This window comes from Coregonus lavaretus (assembly GCF_964263955.1).
Source record: "Coregonus lavaretus genome assembly, chromosome: 1".
Lineage (NCBI taxonomy): Eukaryota > Metazoa > Chordata > Actinopteri > Salmoniformes > Salmonidae > Coregonus > Coregonus lavaretus.
Window position 1 is genome coordinate 27,726,759 of NC_139988.1, and position 22,024 is coordinate 27,748,782.

Sequence of the window (22,024 nt, forward strand, 5' to 3'; positions counted from 1 at the left end):
GAACATTCCTAAGCTTCTCATGCAGCTGGTTTTGACAATCTCCAGCCATTTGATCAATTCTGTCTTTGACAGTGTTGTCAGAGAGTGGGACAGTTCTCACTTTATCCACCACCTGTGGGCCACACAGCCTCTACAATTTTCAGGCAGGCGGGTTTGATTAGCTGCTCTCCAATATTGTGTGGCTTTTTAGCCTTGGCAATGAATAGCGAACACTCAAATGATGCCTCCGCGGCTCTGTGTAAATCACTGCCTGCTCTTTCAAATGCTTTTCTGATGTCTGTGGATCTTTTTGATAGTACCAACTGCTTCTTCCTCTCAAAGAAATCCTGACCTTCACCAATAGTCTCCTGGTGTTTTGTTTCCTGGTGTCGTTGCATTTTGCTTGACTTCATGCTGTCATTAACTAGCATCTCGCCACAAATGACACATTCTGGCCGAGTCCTTGTGACACTCTGGCTCCGGGACTTTTGTATTTGAGCCAGGGTGTATTTTGTTTTGTTGGGTTTTGGGTGTATTTCTATGTTTGCAGTTCTGTGGGGTTTATTTCTAGGTTTGGTCAATGACTCCCAATCGGAGGTAACGAGTGTCAGCTGTCGGCTCGTTATCTCTGATTGGGAGCCATATTTATCTGTATGTTTTCCTGTGGGAGTTGTGGGTTTTTGTTCCAGGTTCAGTATTTTGTCACTGTTGGACTTCACTATCGTCTGTTGTTTTGTAGTTACGTGCTTTCTTTATTAAAGTCATCATGTTCACTCAACGCGCTGCGTATTGGTCTGCTCCCTTTATAGACGATCGTGACAGAAAAACCCACCGTAAAAGGACCAAGCAGCGTGTCAAGCGGCAACAGGACCTACCTACACAGGATTTATGGACGCCTCCAAAGGATTCATGGACATGGGAGGAGATACGGGCTGGAAAGGGTCCTTGGGCACAACCGGGAGAATATCGCCGCCCTCGTGAAGAGCTGGAGGCAGCTAAAGCCGAGAGGAGGTGGTATGAGGAGGCAGCACGGAGTCGAGGCTGGAAGCCCGTGGGTACTACCCAAACATTTCTTGGGGGTGGGCTTAAAGGGAGTGTGGCGAAGTCAGGTAGGAGACCTGCGCCTACTCCCTGGACTTACCGTGGAGAGCGAGAGTACGGGCAGACACCGTGTTACGCAGTAGAGCGCATGGTGTCTCCTGTACGCAGGCATAGCCCGGTTCGGTACATTCCAGCTCCACGTATCGGCCGGGCTAGATTGAGCGTTGAGCCGGATGTCATGAAGCCGGCCCAACGCATCAGGCCACCAGTGCGTCTCCTCGGGCCAGCTTACATGGCACCAGCCTTACGCATGGTGTCCCCGGTTCGCCTACATAGCCCGGTGCGGGTTATTCCTCCTTCCCGTACTGGTCGGGCGACGGGGAGTATACAACCAGGTAAGGTTGGGCAGGCTCAGTGCTCAAGGGAGCCGGTACGCCTGCACGGTCCGGTATTTCCGGCGCCACCTCCCCGCTCCAGCCCAGTACCACCAGTGCCTACACCACGCACCAAGCCTCCTGTGTGTCCCCAGAGTCCTGTGCGCCCTGTTGCTGCTCCCCGCACTAGCCCTGAGATGCGTGTCCTCAGCCCGGGACCACCAGTTCCGGCACCACGCACCAGGCCTATAGTGCGTCTCGGCCGGCCAGAGTCTGCCGTCTGCCCAACGGCGCCTGAACTGCCCGTCTGCCCAACGGCGCCTGAACTGCCCGTCTGCCCAACGGCGCTTGAACTGCCCGTCTGCCCAACGGCGCCTGAACTGCCTGTCTGCCCAACGCCGTCTGAACTGTCCGTCTGCCAAGCGCTGCATAAGCCGCCCGTCTGCCATGAGCCTTCAGAGCCGTCCGCCAGACCGGAGCCGCTAAAGCCTTCCGCCAGACAGGATCAGCCAGAGCCTTCCGCCAGACAGGATCAGCCAGAGCCTTCCGCCAGACAGGATCAGCCAGAGCCTTCCGCCAGACAGGATCGGCCAGAGCCTTCCGCCAGACAGGATCAGCCAGAGCCTTCCGCCAGACAGGATCAGCCAGAGCCTTCCGCCAGACAGGATCAGCCAGAGCCTTCCGCCAGACAGGATCAGCCAGAGCCTTCGGCCAGACAGGATCAGCCAGATCCGTCAGCCAGCCATGAGCAGCCAGATCCGTCAGCCAGCCATGAGCAGCCAGATCCGTCGGCCAGCCATGAGCAGCCAGATCCGTCGGCCAGCCATGAGCAGCCAGATCCGTCAGCCGGCCATGAGCAGCCAGATCCGTCAGCCGGCCATGAGCAGCCAGATCCGTCGGCCAGCCATGAGCAGCCAGATCCGTCGGCCAGCCATGAGCAGCCAGATCCGTCAGCCAGCCATGAGCAGCCAGATCCGTCAGCCAGCCATGAGCAGCCAGATCCTTCAGCCAGCCATGAGCCGTCCAGCCAGGATCCGCCAGAGCCGTCCAGCCAGGATCCGCCAGAGCCAGCCAGCCAGGATCCGCCATTGAGTCCGGTGCTGTCCCTTAGCCCGGTGCTGCCCCTTATCCTGGTGCTGCCCCTTAGTCCGGTACTGCCCCTTAGTCCGGTGCTGCCCCTTAGTCCGGTGCTGCCCTTTAGTCCGGTGCCGCCCCTTAATCCAGTGGGGTTTAGTTGGGGGGTGGTCATGTGGAGGAGGCTACGGAAGCGGATAGTGACTAAGGTGGGGTGGGGACCACGACCAGGGCCAGAACCGCCACCGTGGACAGACGCCCACCCAGACCCTCCCCTAGACTGTATGCTGGTGCGCCCGGAGTTCGCACCTTTAGGGGGGGGTACTGTGACACTCTGGCTCCGGGACTTTTGTATTTGAGCCAGGGTGTATTTTGTTTTGTTGGGTTTTGGGTGTATTTCTATGTTTGCAGTTCTGTGGGGTTTATTTCTAGGTTTGGTCAATGACTCCCAATCGGAGGTAACGAGTGTCAGCTGTCGGCTCGTTATCTCTGATTGGGAGCCATATTTATCTGTATGTTTTCCTGTGGGAGTTGTGGGTTTTTGTTCCAGGTTCAGTATTTTGTCACTGTTGGACTTCACTATCGTCTGTTGTTTTGTAGTTACGTGCTTTCTTTATTAAAGTCATCATGTTCACTCAACGCGCTGCGTATTGGTCTGCTCCCTTTATAGACGATCGTGACAGTCCTGTCCTTCAATAAATCCGAAGTTAAGATTATTATTATTATTATATTTTTTTTTTTTCACCTTTATTTAACCAGGTAAGCCAGTTGAGAACAAGTTCTCATTTACAACTGCGACCTGGCCAAGATAAAGCAAAGCAGTGCGATAAAAACAACAACACAGAGTTAAATATGGGGTAAAACAAAACATAAGGTCATAAAATACAACAGAAAATATATATACAGTGTGTGCAAATGTAGCAAATTATGGAGGTAAGGCAATAAATAGGCCATAGTGCAAAATAATTAAAATTAGTATTAACACTGGAACAGATACTGGGGTGCAAATGAGCAAAATAAATAACAATATGGGGATGAGGTAGTTGGGTGGGGTAATTTCAGATGGGCTGTGTACAGGTGCAGTGATCGGTGAGGTGCTCTGACAACTGATGCTTAAAGTTAGTGAGGGAGATAAGAGTCTCCAGCTTCAGAGATTTTTGCAATTCGTTCCAGTCATTGGCAGCAGAGAACTGGAAAGAATGGCGGCCAAAGGAGGTGTTGGCTTTGGGGATGACCAGTGAGATATACCTGCTGGAGCGCATACTACGGGTGGGTGTTGCTATGGTGACCAATGAGCTAAGATAACGCGGGGATTTGCCTAGCAGTGATTTATAGATGGCCTGGAGCCAGTGGGTTTGGCGACTAATATGTAGTGAGGGCCAGCAAACAAGAGCGTACAGGTCACAGTGGTAGGTAGTATACAGTGAGGGGGAAAAGTATTTGATCCCCTGCTGATTTTGTACGTTTGCCCACTGACAAAGACATGATCAGTCTATAATTGTAATGGTAGGTTTATTTGAACAGGGAGAGACAGAATAACAAAACAAAAATCCAGAAAAACGCATGTCAAAAATGTTATAAATTGATTTAAATTTTAATGAGGGAAATAAGTATTTGACCCTTCTGCAAAACATGATTTAGTAATTGGTGGCAAAACCCTTGTTGGCAATCACAAAGGTCAGACGTTTCTTGTAGTTGGCCACCAGGTTTGCACACATCTCAGGAGGGATTTTGTCCCACTCCTCTTTGCAGATCTTCTCCAAGTCATTAAGGTTTAGAGCCTGAAGTTTGGCAACTCGAACCTTCAGCTCCTTCCACAGATTTTCTATGGGATTAAGGTCTGGAGACTGGCTAGGCCACTCCAGGACCTTAATGTGCTTCTTCTTGAGCCACTCCTTTGTTGCCTTGGCCGTGTGTTTTGGGTCATTGTGATGCTGGAATACCCATCCACGACCCATTTTCAATGCCCTGGCTGAGGGAAGGAGGTTCTCACCCAAGATTTGACGGTACATGGCACCGTCCATCGTCCCTTTGATGCGGTGAAGTTGTCCTGTCCCCTTAGCAGAAAAACACCCCCAAAGCATAATGTTTCCACCTCCAGGTTTGACGGTGGGGATGGTGTTCCTGGGGTCATAGGCAGCATTCCTCCTCCTCCGAACACGGCGAGTTGAGTTGATGCCAAAGAGCTCGATTTTGGTCTCATCTGACCACAACACTTTCACCCAGTTCTCCTCTGAATCATTCAGATGTTCATTGGCAAACTTCAGACGGGCCTGTATATGTGCTTTCTTGAGCAGGGGGACCTTGATTGACAGTTATTTTGTGTTTCTTCTATTTGCGAATAATCGCACCAACTGTTGTCACCTTCTCACCAAGCTGCTTGGCGATGGTCTTGTAGCCCATTCCAGCCTTGTGTAGGTCTACAATCTTGTCCCTGACATCCTTGGAGAGCTCTTTGGTCTTGGGCATGGTGGAGAGTTTGGAATCTGATTGATTGATTGCTTCTGTGGACAGATGTCTTTTATACAGGTAACAAGCTGAGATTAGGAGCACTCCCTTCAAGAGTGTGCTCTAATCTCAGCTCGTTACCTGTATAAAAGACACCTGGGAGCTAGAAATCTTTCTGATTGAGAGGGGGTCAAATACTTATTTCCCTCATTCAAATGCAAATCAATTCATAACATTTTTGACATGCGTTTTTTCTGGATTTTGTTGTTGTTATTCTGTCTCTCACTGTTCAAATAAACCTACCATTAAAATTATAGACTGATAATTTATTTGTCAGTGGGCAAACGTACAAAATCAGCAGGGGATCAAATACTTTTTTCCCTGACTGTATGGTGCTTTGGTGACAAAACGGATGGCACTGTGATAGACTACATCCAATTTGCTGAGTAGAGTGTTGGAGGCAATTTTGTAAATGACATCGCCGAAGTCAAGGATCGGTAGGATATTCAGTTTTACGAGGGCATGTTTGGCAGCATGAGTGAAGGAGGCTTTGTTGCGAATCATATAACTCTCGAGATATAGCCTTACTTTCTTTTTTGATGATGAGTCATCAGCACTTTTACGTTTCTTCGACATGTTGTTTTATTCATAAAATAGTGATGCTCATTGACGTGAACAATTTTTTTTCCAGGGAGTTACCACTTTTAAGTTTCTCTGCCATTATTATTATATTTTTTTTATTGGCCTTGGCATTGCAAGCATATTATTTTTTATAACATTTTAAAATGTATACCCGTGAACTCCCAGGTTGGGAACCACTGCATCACACTGCTTGAGGCGTCACCACAGACCAGGGTTCGATCCCAGGCTGTGTCACAACCGACCGTGACCGGGACTTCAATTGGGCGGCGCACAATTGGCCCAGCGTCGTCCGGGTTAGGGGAGGGTTTGGCCGGGGGGGATATACTTGGCTCATCGCACTCTAGCGGCTCCTTGTGGCGGGCCAGGCGCCTGCAGGCTGACTTCGGTCGTCAGTTGTACGGTGTTTCCTCCGACACATTCTGGTTTATGCGGGCGGGTGTTAAGGAGCACGGTTTGGCGGGTCATGTTTCGGAGGACGCATGACTCGACCTTCGCCTCTCCCGAGCCCATTGGGGAGTTGCAGCGATGAGACAAGATCGTAATTGGATATGACGAAACAGGTGGGTAAAAAAAAGAATGGCATGGGTCCCAAAGTTTTTGTATTTATTTTCGGTAATACCACTTACCCCACCGAAGACATTCTTTAAAAATGTGTTTATTTTACCAGGTAAATTGACTAAGAACACATTCTCATTTACAGCAACGACCTGGGGAATAGTTAAAGGAGAGAGGAGGGTGGGATGAATGAGCCAATTGGAAGCAGGGGATGATTAGGTGGTCCTTGATGGATTGGGAATTTAGCCAGGACACCGGGATTAACACCCCTACTCTTACGATAAGTGCCATGGGATCTTAAGTGACCACAGAGAGTCAGGACACCCGTTTAACGTCCCATCCGAAAGACAACACCCTACACAGGACAATGTCCCCAATCACTCCCCTGGGGCATTGGGATAAAACATGTTTTAGACCAGAGGAAAGAGTGCCTCCTACTGGCGCTCCAACAACCACTTCCAGCAGCATCTGGTGTTCCATCCAGGGACGGACCCTGCTTAGCTTCAGAGGCATGCCAGCAGTGCGATGCAGGGTGGTATGCTGCTGGCAAACTATACTTGGTCATAACTGACTTTATATGGGAAATACAATTAATTGAATAAAAAATTACCTTTTACATCTTCCTGAGTCTAAGGGTGGTTTTAACATTCCAGACATGGAATTGTATCAACTCGCAACCCAAGGCTTTTACTTGCGACATATAGTTAAATGCACTTAAAAGGAACAATGGGTACATGCTCATCCCAAGAATCTTTTAACGTGTGTATTTTCAAAGGATAAGAACATTAACAACTTCATAGTTAAGAACACTATAACAATATGAAAGAAAATTAAATGTATTCTACAAGAACCAATATTACTCCCTAAAAACACAACTTTATGGACAATCCTTGGATAGAATTCACAGATAAATTGGTCCACATAGAAAACGGGGCGGCAGGTAGCTTAGTGGTTAAGAGCGTAGTGCCAGTAACCGAAAGGTTGCTGGTTCTAATCCCCGAGCCAACTAGGTGAAAAATCTGTCGATGTGCCCTTGAGCAAGGCACTTAACCCTAATTGCTCCTGTAAGTCGCTCTGGATAAGAGCGTCTGCTAAATGACTAAAATGTAAATGTAAAACTAAAGGCATAGAAACCGTAAATGACTTGGTGACAGTAAATACATGTATTTCCATTACAGAATTAAATAATAGTTTTGGACCAGAAGTTACATATCACAAAATTTCAATTTGAAATCTTTTGGACATCAGAGCAACCTTGAAGGAATCTTATTTGTGTCAGAAAAGGATATTCATGAGATGGGGAAGATATACAAAAAGTTGGTAAATGTAATGCCAAGTGGCAAACAATAATGCAGGCACTAGGGATGGGGTTGTGAGTATGCGGGTTTGGGCAGATGAGATGTAGTCGTTGTTTGTGTGCGCCTGTAAGTTGTTGTTCATATAAGTTTGTATTTGGCAAGAAGCATATAACATATATCATATTTGACTAAAACATAATAATTTCAAATCTTGCCCACATTTGCATATGATCACGTGTCTCTCTATTATGAGTGGGAATAATTTGGAACAGATTTCCAAAATGAAAATCACTTGGAGCTGATTTGCTGATGTTTTTACAGTTTTTTTTAACAGTTTTTACAGGCAAAATAAAATCGCCCGTGGGGCCGCCAGTTGGGGAACGCTGATGTAGAGTGTTTCTGTGAATGTTACAGTGTAGTAATAGTTTGATCTGACCAACAGAGGGCAGCAACACTATAATCGTCACAGTCACGTCATAGAGAGGGAGGAATGGAGTGGGGTGGGGTGTACTGGCCACAAGGGTAGTGAGGACAGGGTCAGGAGGGAGGAGGGAAAGAGGATAGTGAGGACAGGGTGAGGAGGGAGGAGGGAAAGAGGGTATTGAGGTCAGGATCGAGAGGGAGGATGGAGGAGAGAGAGGGAGGAGGGAAAGAGGGTAGTAAGGTCAGGGTCAAAAGGGAGAGAGGGAGGAGGGAGGAGAGAAAGAGGGAGGAGGGTAAGAGGGTAGTGATGGAAGAGGGAAAGAGGGAGGAGGGAAAGAGGGTAGTGAGGACAGGGTGGGGAGTAGGGTTGAATATTTTCCCGGTATTTTACAAATGTTCCATCCCTGTTAACCCGGTATTTCCTGTCAAAACCGGAAGTGTCATTCAAAAGCATTATAAAGCATATGAATAGTGTAGTATCTAAACAGTTTATGATTTTGCTGACGTTTGCAAATGGTGTGTTAGAGGAATTTGGATCTGCTTGCGGAAACATCTGGAAAACATTACTATAGGGGCCCCCTAAGACAGAGGAGATTCGGATGTGTAAAGGCCAGGGATTGGTCTATCTAAAACCACCCATATTATGTTACATAGGATATAAATACCATGTTTTTGAACAAAGGAGGGGGAGACTAACATATTAGAGATTGGGTCAGTTGTTCTCCAGATGTCTGCAGGAATCTGTAAATTGATACTGTAATCTTTGATGTAATAAACCATTATAATCAAGGACAGTGTCAGCGGATTTCTTGTCATCACAGCATATCAGCATCGTTGTCTCGACACCACAGAATGGCGACGAGGATTTGGGACGTGTTGCGTCTTTTCTCAGCGTTCCATTCATGAGCTACGAAGTGACTCCCGCTCAAGACGCCGGCAGATAAGGTGAGATTTCTCACAATTTTTCTGCAGTGTGTGCAAACCTGGTCAAGACCTACAGGAAACGTATGATCTCTGTAATTGCAAACAAAGGTTTCAGTACCAAATATAAAGTTCTGCTTTTGTGATGTATCAAATACTTATGTCATGCAATAAAATGCAAATTAATTACTTAAAAATCATACAATGTGATTTTCTGGATTTTTGTTTTATATTCCGTCTCTCACAGTTGAAGTGTACCTATGATAAAAATTACAGACCTCTACATGCTTTGTAAGTAGGAAAACCTGCAAAGTCGGCAGTGTATCAAATACTTGTTCTCCCCACTGTATTGTTCGAAGTAACCTCTCATTGAATATCTGCAACCCGAGGTAGCAGAAATTTAGGAAGGAACAATGAGAAATAAGGAGCGACGGTAGCATGCTTAGTGTATTGTATGAACGGATGCATTCTTGTTGAATTGTGTGTGTGTGAGAGAGAGAGCCTATGCGTATGTGTATAAAAGGGGAGGTCTCTGCTGTGTGTCGACTAAGGCTATGACAACAGGGGTTTTAGTTTTTTGTAAGGAAATATGTTAGTTAAGGTTAAAATCTTATGAGTCTCTATAAAAGAGAATGTTTAATAATTGTTAAAAAACTATGAGCCCCTGGGAGGACGTTAGATGTAATGGATAAGAAAATAAGTCTACAGATTAGAGTAAAAGATGTGAAGATAGAGGAGAGAGAAAATAGATTGTGGTAAAGTTAAGAAACTTCGAAGTAGGATTTGTGTTCTATGTTCTGTGTTGGTTTGTGAGTTTTGTTAAGTGTTACTGTTTGTCTGTGTTGGAAATAACGGAGGGACAGCTGGTCTGTCTGTCTGCTTTCTGTTGTTTAGCTTGGAGAGAGCTGCTTGGGAGAGCTCCTCTCGCTTTGAAATCGCACTGGTGAATGAGCTGCGCATGCGTGGGATTTTATGAGTTTAGAGTTACGTAGAGCAAATATGCCACTCCCCTGCCTGCACTGAGCTGCTGTGACACGCAGATTTAGTGCTGCAGACAGAGAAGAAAGGGGGAGATTTTGAATACACACAGAAAAAGTATTCTGTTTGATAAGTGTCTGTTGCTTAACTATGAAACTATTTGATTGAGATCTATTGAATTTATAAATGAGAGATATGTTGACGGATTAGAAATATAAATAATTAAATAAATAAATAAAATAAAATGTTATTGCGATATTTATAATATTCCTGAGTTAAGCTGTTTGCCTATTTCTTAGCGCGAATGTGAACATAGGCATGCATAAAATATTAAATTGTTGTCTGTTTCCTTTGTTCTCCTGTCATGTGAGAGACGAGAAGGAGGAGACAGAGAGAGAAAGGAGGTGCTGACCAGTGCGTCACGCGACAGTGTGTGCTGCCCCGGATCCAGTCCAATCAAGGCCAGTACTGCTCTGTTCACAAATGTACTTTCCCATACAGGATATTGTGTGTGCCTAGCATATTTCATGTTGTGACAATTTGACAGGGACTTGGCAACAGACTGATCAATTGATGTAATTAAGAATTGCACATTGGAGTTTATTGTGCATGGGTTGGTTTGATTAGAGTTGTGTTGTGTTGGAAATCCAGCACTGACATTATTCTGTAAAATTAAGGTAATTGGGTGCTTATTAAGCAATTGGTTTGTGAGTGTTGTAGTGTTGCTGGATTACAGGTCTTTCATTTTTGGATTGCTCTGAAGTTGACTACTTTCCTTTACTTTTCCTGATCGGATGTGGTAAGATTGCCACTAATCAATAATTGGGTAAAATAAAATAAAATAAAATATTAATAAATAAATAAATAAATAAATAAATAAATAAATAAATAAATAAATAAATAAATAAATTAATTAATTAATTAATTAATTAATTAATTAATTAATTAATAAAAATAAATAGATATATTGATAAATTAATTAATTGATAAATAAATAAATAAATTAATTAATTTTTAAAAAAGGAGGGAAACATAAGCTACATAGTCTAAAGTATTTTTGGTTTACAAATTAATTGGTTTAAAATAATACTAATAATAAAATAATTCACAATAAAGGAATATAAAAGAGTTGTTACAATGGGGAAAAGGACATCAAAACTACGAAAGTAATTACTCCTGTTGATGTAGTACAAAATAGTAATCCTCTAGTTAATGGTATTGCAAGGTTATCTGGAAAATGGAATAAACGTTGGCCTGACATTGAACAACCATGGCCAGTGGAAGGGACTCTTAACCCAGACGTCATCAAGATAATGAAAGTGCTTGTATCCACATATAAGGCAGTTCAACAGAAGGGGAAAAAAGGGGAACAACATAAAGAAAAGAGACAAAGAGAGCTGGGTGTTCTTAAGCTGTTTGAAAATGAAGGACAAAAACTGATAAAAGATACAAAAGATAAAAGAGACAGAGGTATAGAGAAAATGGCAAAAGAGGTGAAGGTGACAGAAAAACTAATGGCAGAAGTCAATACACCTTTCTCACATATGGATTCAGCAAACAGACCCCCACCTTACGAGGAAGAAGTAGAGTTTAAGGACGTCTATCCTCAGCTTCCAGTGATCATTCAGGAGGGTGATTATTGCATCAGAGATGAAGATGAACGAATAATAGAGAGAGGACAAGCAGAAACGACCCTAAAGATGAATCCAAACTCCAAAAGTAAGAAGAAAATGAGATGACTGGAAACTAAGGGTGGAGTGAGGTTCAGGAGGATGGAACTTGAAGATGATGATGATGATGATGATGATGATCAGAGTGATTCAGAAGAGATCATGGGTGGATATGACCCTGTGATCAGACGGAGGTTGGCCAGAGCGGAAAGAAGGGGTGATGGAAGTGGGAAGGAGAAGAATACAAGAGATTCGAGTTCTGATGAAAGTGAAAATGAAGACAGCGATAAAGATTTTGAGATTAAAGGTGCTTCATATTCAAGAGGATTTTATCCTACAATGACTAGCACAGAATAAATATAAAAATATATAGACCGATGCATATTATGCCTGGATAAGGCCAATAATTTAGAAGAAGTAAGAGAACTGGAAGAACAACTCAAGAAGCTGAAGATACAGAAGAAAAAACTGCTGAAAAAAGGATCCCAAGAATTGGAGAAGAGGTATACATTGAGGCCAAGACAAGGGAGCACAAGTAAGAAGATTATGCCAGTGATAATTCGAGGACAGAACCTGGAGTATAAGCCTTTGCAGAATACCGATATGTCAGATATACTTGAGAAGCTGCCTACTCTTCAAGATGGAGCATATCCTTGGATTTCAAAATTGGAAGAAATTACGGTGGGAACACAGTCTGCCATAGGAGACATTAAGATACTTTTGGCTAATCTCCTTGGGATTCCAGGTATGGAAGAACATTTTCAGAGAGCTGGACTTCATCAATATGTGGAGACTGCGGTGAATGATCCTGAATTGTTGGCTGCAAGTAGAAATCGGCTGTGGAGAGCACTGAAAGATACGTTTCCAACAAATGTGCATCCTGACAACATTCTGATTGACCCACTAGGACAACAAGAAAGCCTATGTGTCAAGAGTTCATCAAGTGTGGAGAAATATTACCGGAAATGATCCAGATGTGAGTCAAATTGAGCAGTCAATTTTGAGAGCTAAACTGCAGATGGGACTGCCCTCACCAGTAAGGAGCAAACTGGCAGAGGTGGTTGGACTTGGAAGCATGACAAAAGGTGTCAATACAGATCATATAGCCCATCAAGTGGATCTGTACCGGAAAAAGGAACACAACCAGAAAGAACAGGACCAAGAAACTCTCAGAAAACTCAATAAAATACAACTGGTGGAGAATAAGAAGGAGAAGAAACAAGCTTTGGTTATGCAGAATCAGTGTGCACCAAATCAACAATCACTGCCACAGCTTCAACCGAACCAGTTCCAACCGCAATTGTACCAGCCACCAATAGCGGTACCAGTTGTTTCATATCCACAGCCAGTTTCTGGACAGACACAGAATTGGAGAGGAAGAGGACGAGAAGGCTTAGGAAGAGGAAGAGGAGGAAGATTCAAGCCATACTTCCAGCAATCTTCAGAAGTGTGTTATAATTGTGGACAGGTTGGTCACTTTGCCTGTGAGTGTAATGGGCCAGGAGGAAACACCAGAGGGAATTTCAGAGGAAGATACAGGGGCCAGTCAAGATCATCTGGAGGACCGGTGAACCCTTATAGGGGCCCGGAGCAAGGATTCTAGGGGTGCCCAGAAGATCCGAAAGGGGGGTGTCAGCTGGTAGCATCAGGACCGGAAAAAGATCCAACAATTGAGGTGAAAGTAAACAAACGACCATTGGAAGTGATGGCGGATAGCGGAGCTGCTTTTACCTGTGTTCAGCCTGAAGATGCTACACATCTCCCTATGTCCAATCAACTAATTAGGACAATCGGATTTGACGGAGTGAAACAGCTGATTCCTTTTACGGAACCAATTGAGCTCTGCTATGAAAATCAGAAAATTACAATACCCATACTGGTATCAGAACATACACCTATTGCATTGTTGGGAAGAGATGCATTGTGTAAATTGAACTGTACAATAAAATGTACACCAGACGGCTGTCTGGTAGAAGTGCCAAAGGAAAAGGTTTACCAATTGTTGATGACGACAGAGATGGATTCTTCTTCAGTATTTTGGATTGGAAATCTCAGTGAAGATTTTTTGAAGCAGGCTAAGATATGGGAGAAATTCATTGTGGCAAATATGCCAGATGCGAGGCTTCCAGAATATCCATTTCATTGTACGCTCAAGTATTTCAAGAATGCTGCCCAATCGAACTCAGAGGAATGGTTGAGTCATCAACCAAAGAAAGTTAAACTCAGCTCAGAAGAGTGTGCCACATGTGACCTTGTTGGTTTCTGAAGGCTATGAGCAGAAGCAAATAGGAGAAATGATGACAGAAGCAGAGAAAGCTATTTTCGTACCGATGAAAGAGAATTTGGGGATTTGGAGGAGTGAAGATCAGCGATTTCTCAAAATCATGATTTCGGCTCAAGGACAAGGAGAGCCACAAGCTGTACTGATGACACATTAATCTATTTGTAGTGCAAAGATGGATTCAGACCCTATGATAGAGGAGATGTTGCAACAAGTTCCAGAATGTTTGTGGTCTCAACACAGTACCGATATTGGACTTGTGAAATCAGCCCAACCGGTGAAAGTTGAACTTTGACCAGGAGCCAGACCTCCTTGGAAGAATCAGTATCCATTGAAAGATGAAGCAATCCAAGGGATCGAACCACAAATTGAAGGACTTTCGAAAGCAGGTGTTTTAAGGACAACAAAAAATCCTCAGAGTAACACACCTTTGTTGCCTGTGAAAAAACCAGATGAAACTTATCGTGTGGTTCATGATTTGAGAGCGGTGAATGAGGTAGTGACTGACTTTCCAGCAGAAGTGCCAGACCCGCATATCTTGTTAGCCCAAATTCCTCCTGATGCGACACATTTTACGGTGTTAGACTTATGTGGTGCATTTTTTAGTGTTCCACTTAGTGTAGAAAGTCAGGGTTTATTTGAGTTCACATATAAGGGACAATTCTATGAGTACAGTCGTTTGCCACAGGGGTACAAGCATAGCCCCCACATTTTCAATAAAGTACTGAAGGATGATTTGGTAGGGATAGATCAGATATTGCAAAGCACTGTCATTCAGTACGTAGATGATATAATTATCTGCTCACAGAATAAGGAAACATGTCATAGAGACTCAATTAAATTGCTACAGGTATTGGCAGAAAAGGGGCATAAGGTTTCACAGAAAAAGTAGCAATATTGCCAGGAGAAGGTTGTTTATTTGGGTCAGAAAATAACGCATGGACATAGAAGCATTTTGGACAGTCAACTGGAAGCTATTCGTAAGGCTCCGAAGCCTAGAACTGTCAGAGAGATGATGACATTTCTTGGTATTGCTGGTTATTCTTCAGCTTGGGTTGAGAGCTATACTAGTTTGACGGGACCTTTAAGAGCTATGGTTTAGGATACTGGAAATGGTCAACTCCATAGCAATCTTTCCTGGACACAGGAAGGCCATGTGGCATATGAAACGATCAAACAGAGGTTGCAGGAGGCACCTGCACTCACACTACCAGACTACACTAAGATTTTTTTGCTATATGTGTCAACTTCTACTGGAGGTAAATATGCATGTGCAGTTCTTTGTCAGCCGACAGGCACAGGGACGAATCCTCAGCCTATTTCCTACTTCTCTACTGCCTATTCAGAAGTAGAACTAGGGATACCACTGTGCTACAGAGCAATGGTGGGAGTATATTCAATGTATGACAAAGCATCATCTGTTACGATGGGTTACCCAGTAACAATTCTTACCCATCATAGTCTCAGAAATCTTCTGAACTATGGGAAATATACATTGACTATGCCTAGGCTCAGAGACTATCATAGGCTCTTAGAGCAGGAAGATGTCACCCTAGTGAGGTGTGATACGGTGAATCCAGCCGAGAATTTGCCAACTTCAGAGGATGGTGAGCCACATGATTGTGTCCAAGAAGCAGATACATACTCGAGGCTTAGATCAGATTTTCAAGCCTTTCCATTACGTGAGGCAGACCTGGAGTATTGGACTGATGGGTCTTGTTATCGTGTGGGAGATAAATTGTGTGCTGGCTATGCAGTAGTTAAAGCCCAAGGAACTGGATTTGTTGTTGAAAAGGCTGAAGTAATACCACAGCCTGCGTCTGCACAACTTGCTGAACTTGTGGGGCTAACAGAAGCATGTTTGTTAGCAGAAAGAAAGCGAGTGACGATATACACTGATTCAGCATATGCACATAGTGTATGTCATTTGTTTGGAGCAGTGTGGAAAGATCGAGGGTTTAAGAAAACGGATGGTTCTCCGATACAACATCATGCGCAAATAATGAAACTGTTGCATGCTATGATGAAGCCTAAAGAGATAGCGATAGCTAAGTGTGCAGTTCATAAAACAAAAGATGTGTCAAAAGTCACACAAGGGAACAAAGCTGCTGATGAAGCTGCAAAAGCCGTCACAGGAGCGGACAAATTGGGAAAAGTTTTTCTGGTCACTCATGGAGTGGACATGGAAGACAAAATGACGCTTAAGGATGTGATTTTGATGCAGGAAGCTGCTTCTACGATCGACAAACAGTTATGGCTAGACCGAGGTGCCGTCAAAGATGCTACTGGTCTTTGGAGAAACCATGAGGGGTTGATAGTAGCGCCTCTAGACCTATTAGGTCTGATGATTCAGGAAGCACACGGGTTAGCTCATATTGGAAGGGGGGAGGTTAGGAGAAAGATCACAAAGGAGTATGGTTTTTGGGAACCATATTTGCTTGAACAGGTTGCCTATGTCATAGGCAGGTGCACAATCTGTCTGAAAAATAATGTTCGCAGGGGTGTGACTGTTTTTCTTGGTTACATTCCTACACCAAGAGGTGCATAAGATGTCCAACTAAGCTAAAAGATGCTCAGTCGGTTGCTAAGTTCTTGTGTAAAGAAGTCATAAGCAGGTGGGGACTTCCCGATCAAATATCCTCAAATTAGTGGGAGAGAGTTTTGTGGATAAATCAGTGAAATGGATTTAAAAAAATTGGGGAAAAGTCAGAACAAACAAAATGTTACAAAAACTAGGGTTGAAGTAACTCTAGGAAATTTTGAATATCCGATCATTTTTCACGTGTTTACATATTATTGTGATATTTAGTATTTTCTTATGAATCAAAGGGGGGAAATGGAATGTGATTCATTTTATATATCATTTTTATATTATTGTTGATATTGATGTTTTAATTTGCATGTGTTGTTTTGCAAAATATACTGGTTGGTGTTTTCTTTTCTTCCAGAAGCATATGGGGGAATGTGTAGAGGGGATTCAAATACTCAAACATGGACAATATGAATGGACTGGAGGAAGTGGAACAAGGAAGGTGTGGAAATGTTCAGATTCCATCATCGACGTTGCATTAAAAGTCAACACTGCTGAGGAGATGCAGTGTAGTGGACTACATTCCAGTGTCTGCAATGATATATAGACATATTTGCATGTGTAATACATAATTTGTGTCATATTCTTTCTGTATTAATTGTTGAAGAATGTTTTCTGTTGTTGGGTACATATGGGGACCTCAGATGTTTTTGGTTTTTTCGTGGATGCTTAGGGATATTGGGTCTAGGCAGGGACAGAGAGAATCCACAGGAGGGTCCGATGGGTCGACCAGCCTGAATGTGGACACGTTTGATTGTACTTTGTTTTCTGAGGCTTTCATGTGTATTCAATTGCATCATAGTTTAAAATGCATTGATAAAGATTTATAAATTGATCTGGAGTACTTAGGTGGTCGCCTGGGGCAGAGGGGCCGTGAGAGAATTTTACTGTCTTGAATGATTGATGGATATTTGGAAAGAAAGCTGCCAGACAGGTTTTCGCTCTTACACTTCATAAAAATTTGTTCACACTACATACATTTTGTTTTATTGTTAAAGTTACACAAGATTTGTCATAATCCTATTCTTTTTGTTTTCGAGACTTAATTAGTCTCGAAGGGGGGAAATATGTAGTATCTAAACAGTTTATGATTTTGCTGACGTTTGCAAATGGTGTGTTAGAGAAATTTGGCTCTGCTTGCGGAAACATCTGGAAAACATTACTATAGGGGCCCCTTAAGACAGAGGAGATTCGGATGTGTAAAGGCCAGGGATTGGTCTATCTAAAACCACCCATATTATGTTACATAGGATATAAATACCATGTTTTTGAACAAAGGAGGGGAAGACTAACATATTAGAGATTGGGTCAGTTGTTCTCCAGATGTCTGCAGGAATCTGTAAATTGATACTGTAATGTTTGATGTAATAAACCATTATAATCAAGGACAGTGTCAGCGGATTTCTTGTCATCACAGCATATCAGCATCGTTGTCTCGACACCACAATAGGCTTATGTCTGGATTTGATTAGAGCATTGATCGAAAATTCAAGCTTGATGCTACCTGAGCCTGATGAGCCGTACATTAACTACATTTTATGAGCCCTACATTAAAGACATTTAATGAGCCCATGCCCGCATGTTGCAGCACATGAGGCCTACATAGTTACAAGTATAGGCTAGCTAATTGGATTTTAATTTTGAAATATAATAGCGCCTATTTGTATAATTAGTATGCTGACGCATAAGTAGTGCCTTGCAAAAGTATTCATCCCCCTTGGCGTTTTTCCTATTTTGTTGCATTACAACCTGTAATTTAAATGGATTTTTATATGGATTTAATGTAATGGACATACACAAAATAGTCCAAATTGGTGAAGTGAAATAATAATAATAATTCAAAAAAATAAATTACGGAAAAGTAGTGCGTGCATATGTATTCACCCCCTTTGCTATGAAGCCCCTAAATAAGATCTGGTGCAACCAATTACCTTCAGAAGTCACATAATTAGTTAAATAAAGTCCACCTGTGTGCAATCTAAGTGTCACATGATCTGTCACATGATCTCAATATATATACACCTGTTCTGAAAGGCCCCAGAGTCTGCAACACCACTAAGCAAGGGGCACCACCAAGCAAGCAGCACCATGAAGACCAAGGAGCTCTCCAAACAAGTCAGGGGCAAAGTTGTGGAGAAGTACAGATTAGGGTTGGGTTCTAAAAAAATATCTGAAACTTTGAACATCCCACGGAGCACCATTAAATCCAATATTTAAAAAATGGAAAGAATATGGCACCACAACAAACCAGCTGTCACGTGTCCTCCCGTTTCTCCCCTCCGGCGCTCTGATTCGCCGGTCTACTGAGCCACCGGTCTGAGCACACCACCTCGGCAACACCAGAATGGAAACCCAACGCACCCTAATCACCTCCAGCGCACCCGCACCTCCTCATCTCATCACCACCCCTATTTAGCCCTGGACTGTTCTGGATGATGTTGTGTGTGATTGTTTAGCTTCGTGTCGTTTACTCTATCTTTGTTATTTCTCTTGCTCATTGTTAAGTAAACCTTGACCTTGTTAATTCCTGCGTCTGCGTCCTGCCTCTTCGCATACTCAGTACTCGTCACACCTGCCAAGTGAGGGCTGCCCCCCAAAACTCACGGACCAGGCAAGGAGGGCATTAATCAGAGAGGCAACAAAGAGACCAAAGATAACCCTGAAGGAGCTGCAAAACGCCACAACGGAGATTGGAGTATCTGACCATAGGACCACTTTAAGCCGTTCACTCCACAGAGCTGGAATTTACGGAAGAGTGGCCAGAAAAAAGCCATTGCTTAAAGAAAAAAATAAGTAAACACATTTAGAGTTCGCCAAAAGGCATATGGGAGACTCCCCAAACATATGGAAGAAGGTACTCTGGTCAGATGAGACTAAAATTGAGCTTTTTGGCCATCAAGGAAAACGCTATGTCTGGCACAAACCCAACACCTCTCATCACCACGAGAACACCATCCCCACAGTGAATCATGGTGGTGGCAGCATCATGCTGTGGGGATGTTTTTCATCGGCAGGGACTGGGAAACCGGTAAATCTCAGTAACCGGGTTCCCGCCATTCAATCCTAGTTGGGAGGAGGGAAAGAGGGTAGCGAGGACAGGGTCGGGAGGGAGGATCAGAGGGTTGTGAGGACAGGGACAGGAGAAAGGAGGGAGGAGGGTAGTGTTATGTGGGCAGCTTGTCTCTCCCTTTTCTGTTTCCCTTCCTCCTTGTTTTGTCCCCTCTTTGTCTGTTGTATCTGTATGTGTGTTTGTCCCCATTATGTTGGTGCGTCTGCCGGTGTGTGTCTGGAGTGGATCGGGGGGCGTGCTCAGGATCTGCCTCTCCTGTGCAGCTGCGGATTGTTTCCAGTGATTCCTGCCTACGCAGCTGCATCCTATTCTCTCATCAACCTGCACTACTAATTCCTGGGCATGGCTCTCCACCGGCGCCAGATCGTTGTTCTTACTAGAGCGTTCAGACATACCTCCCAACCTGCCTGCCTGCCTGCCTGCCTGCCTCAGCCTCTCCTTCCTCCGGAGCCGACTAGCCCTCTCTGTTCCTTTTCCTCAGTTGTTTTTGGACTAAGACAAATTGAACTTTAATTAAAATAATTTTTGTTTCTTCCACTCCCTTAGTCGTGTTTTGTTTCTCTGAGTGCTGGGTTTAACCATAGCTGAACAGGTAGAGGGTGAGTATACATGGAGGAAAGACATTCAGAATGCTGCAACCCTCCCACACAATCAGGCTGAAGTTTAGTCTGGTGGCTCTGCCTACCAGTTCTCACAAATGTCAAATTTCGAAGTTGTTCCAAATGTGAAGCTTAGGCATTACCTCCGAAAGGTAAGGGTTAAGGTTTGGGATAGCCTTAAAACAAAATATCAAAAACAACTTTATATCACTGGATTCAAACTTGCAACCTTTGTAATCAGAGGCAGATGGTTATGCTCATCTGCTATCCCTGTCCACAACACCCTAGCAAAACCGAAACCTACTTGAAGGTAACAGCGCTCACTGTTGCCCCTAGTGGCTGGTTTCCACGTCATCTCCCGACGTCCTCAGACGTGGATGGACGTTGAATACTGACTTGCATCACGGGTGACCTGGCTGGGCTCTGCTGTGTCCCCTTTAACTTTGCTCTTAAACACAAACACACACACAAACACAAACACACACACACACAGCGAGGGCCGTTTAGTGTGATGTCCCCGGCATTTCCCTTCTAACTCAACCTTTCACATCCTATCTGACAGAAAGAGAGAAGCTATGCAGATCTGAGCTGGCTTCTGTGTGTAATCTATGCTGGCTCCTCACTTCAACTGCAATCTCTTTACAGGGCAAATGGTCTCTTCCAGTGCTGTGTTATTACACACACACATACACACACACACACAGTGGTCAAATGTCTCTGCCTCAATGCTGTCCGTGCCAGTGTGAGAATGATTAATCAATTCCCCCCACTGGCTAAAGGAAACCAGCAATGGACCCTTTGTCTCCTCCTTCCCTCTGATCCTCCCTTTCTCTCCCCCTCAACAACTCTCTCTTGCCTTCTCATCCCCCTCTCTCTCCTCTCTCACCCCCCCTTCTCTCCCTCTCATTCCTCCCCTCTCATTCCTCCCCTCTCTCCCCCTTTCATCCCATCTCATCCCCTTCTCTCTAAACCTCCATCTCTCTCTCTCTGTGGGACTCAAAAGTTCAACAAGGAGCCCTGGAAACTTCTCAGAAATGTAATAAATGAGAAAATATGTTTTTTAGGAATAGAACAGGTTCTCCAAGGTGAAACGTTGTATTTATGGGAAACTAAAACTTCCTGTCAAGGTGATGTAAGCCCCTAAATGAAAATGGTAAACATTGAGGAGTCATACTTTATTAATGACCCAGCTAGACAGATATTGATATCCAATGAGATAAATCGTTATGAATTGTGTGGAAGGATGAAATCCACACCTGTTTGTGTGTGTGTGTGTGTGTGTGTGTTTGGTGTGTGTGCGTGCATGTGTGTGTGTGTGGGTCTGTGTCATTGGGGACTGGCCCTCGATGCTGTAACAAGTGGTCGGGTGTTTGTTTTTTAAGGTTGTTCGTTAATCAGATTCCTTCACATGGTTTAGACAGCTGCAGCAAGCACACAAAGTTTCTTTAACTTCACCATAGTTTTTTGTAAAGAATAGAAACCAGAAACTGCATGCTTATTTTCCTCTCTCTCTCTCTCTCTCTCTCTCTCTCTCTCTCTCTCTCTCTCTCTCTCGCTCTCTCTCTCTCTCTCTCTCTCTCTCTTAGAAATGAATTATAGTTATTGATATATGTATTTTATTAAAAGCTAAGATCTCCCAATAATGATTCTAGCATGTTTTATAATTATGAAACATTACAATGATGAAACATCTTTTATCTTTTATAAGAGATAATGTGCTGTAGTTGTTACCAAAATATGCTGAGCTAAGTATGAAGTATTGCCATTTATTACTAAGTATTAAGTATTGTCATTTATTACTAAGTATGAAGTATTGCTATTTATTACTAAGTATGAAGCATTGCTATTTATTACTAAGTATGAAGTATTGTTATTTGATATCTACAGTATTTCCAAGTGGGTTAGTCAGTGTTGTAAAATATTGAGCGTGGAGACACATTACAGTAAGTATTATAGCTCTGTTGTGCTATACTTTGGTGTGTGTTTGTGTGTGTGTATATGTCTCTGTGTGTCTCTGTGTCTGTGTGTGTGTGTGTGTGTGTGTGTGTGTGTGTGTGTGTGTATGTGTGTGTGTGGAGAAG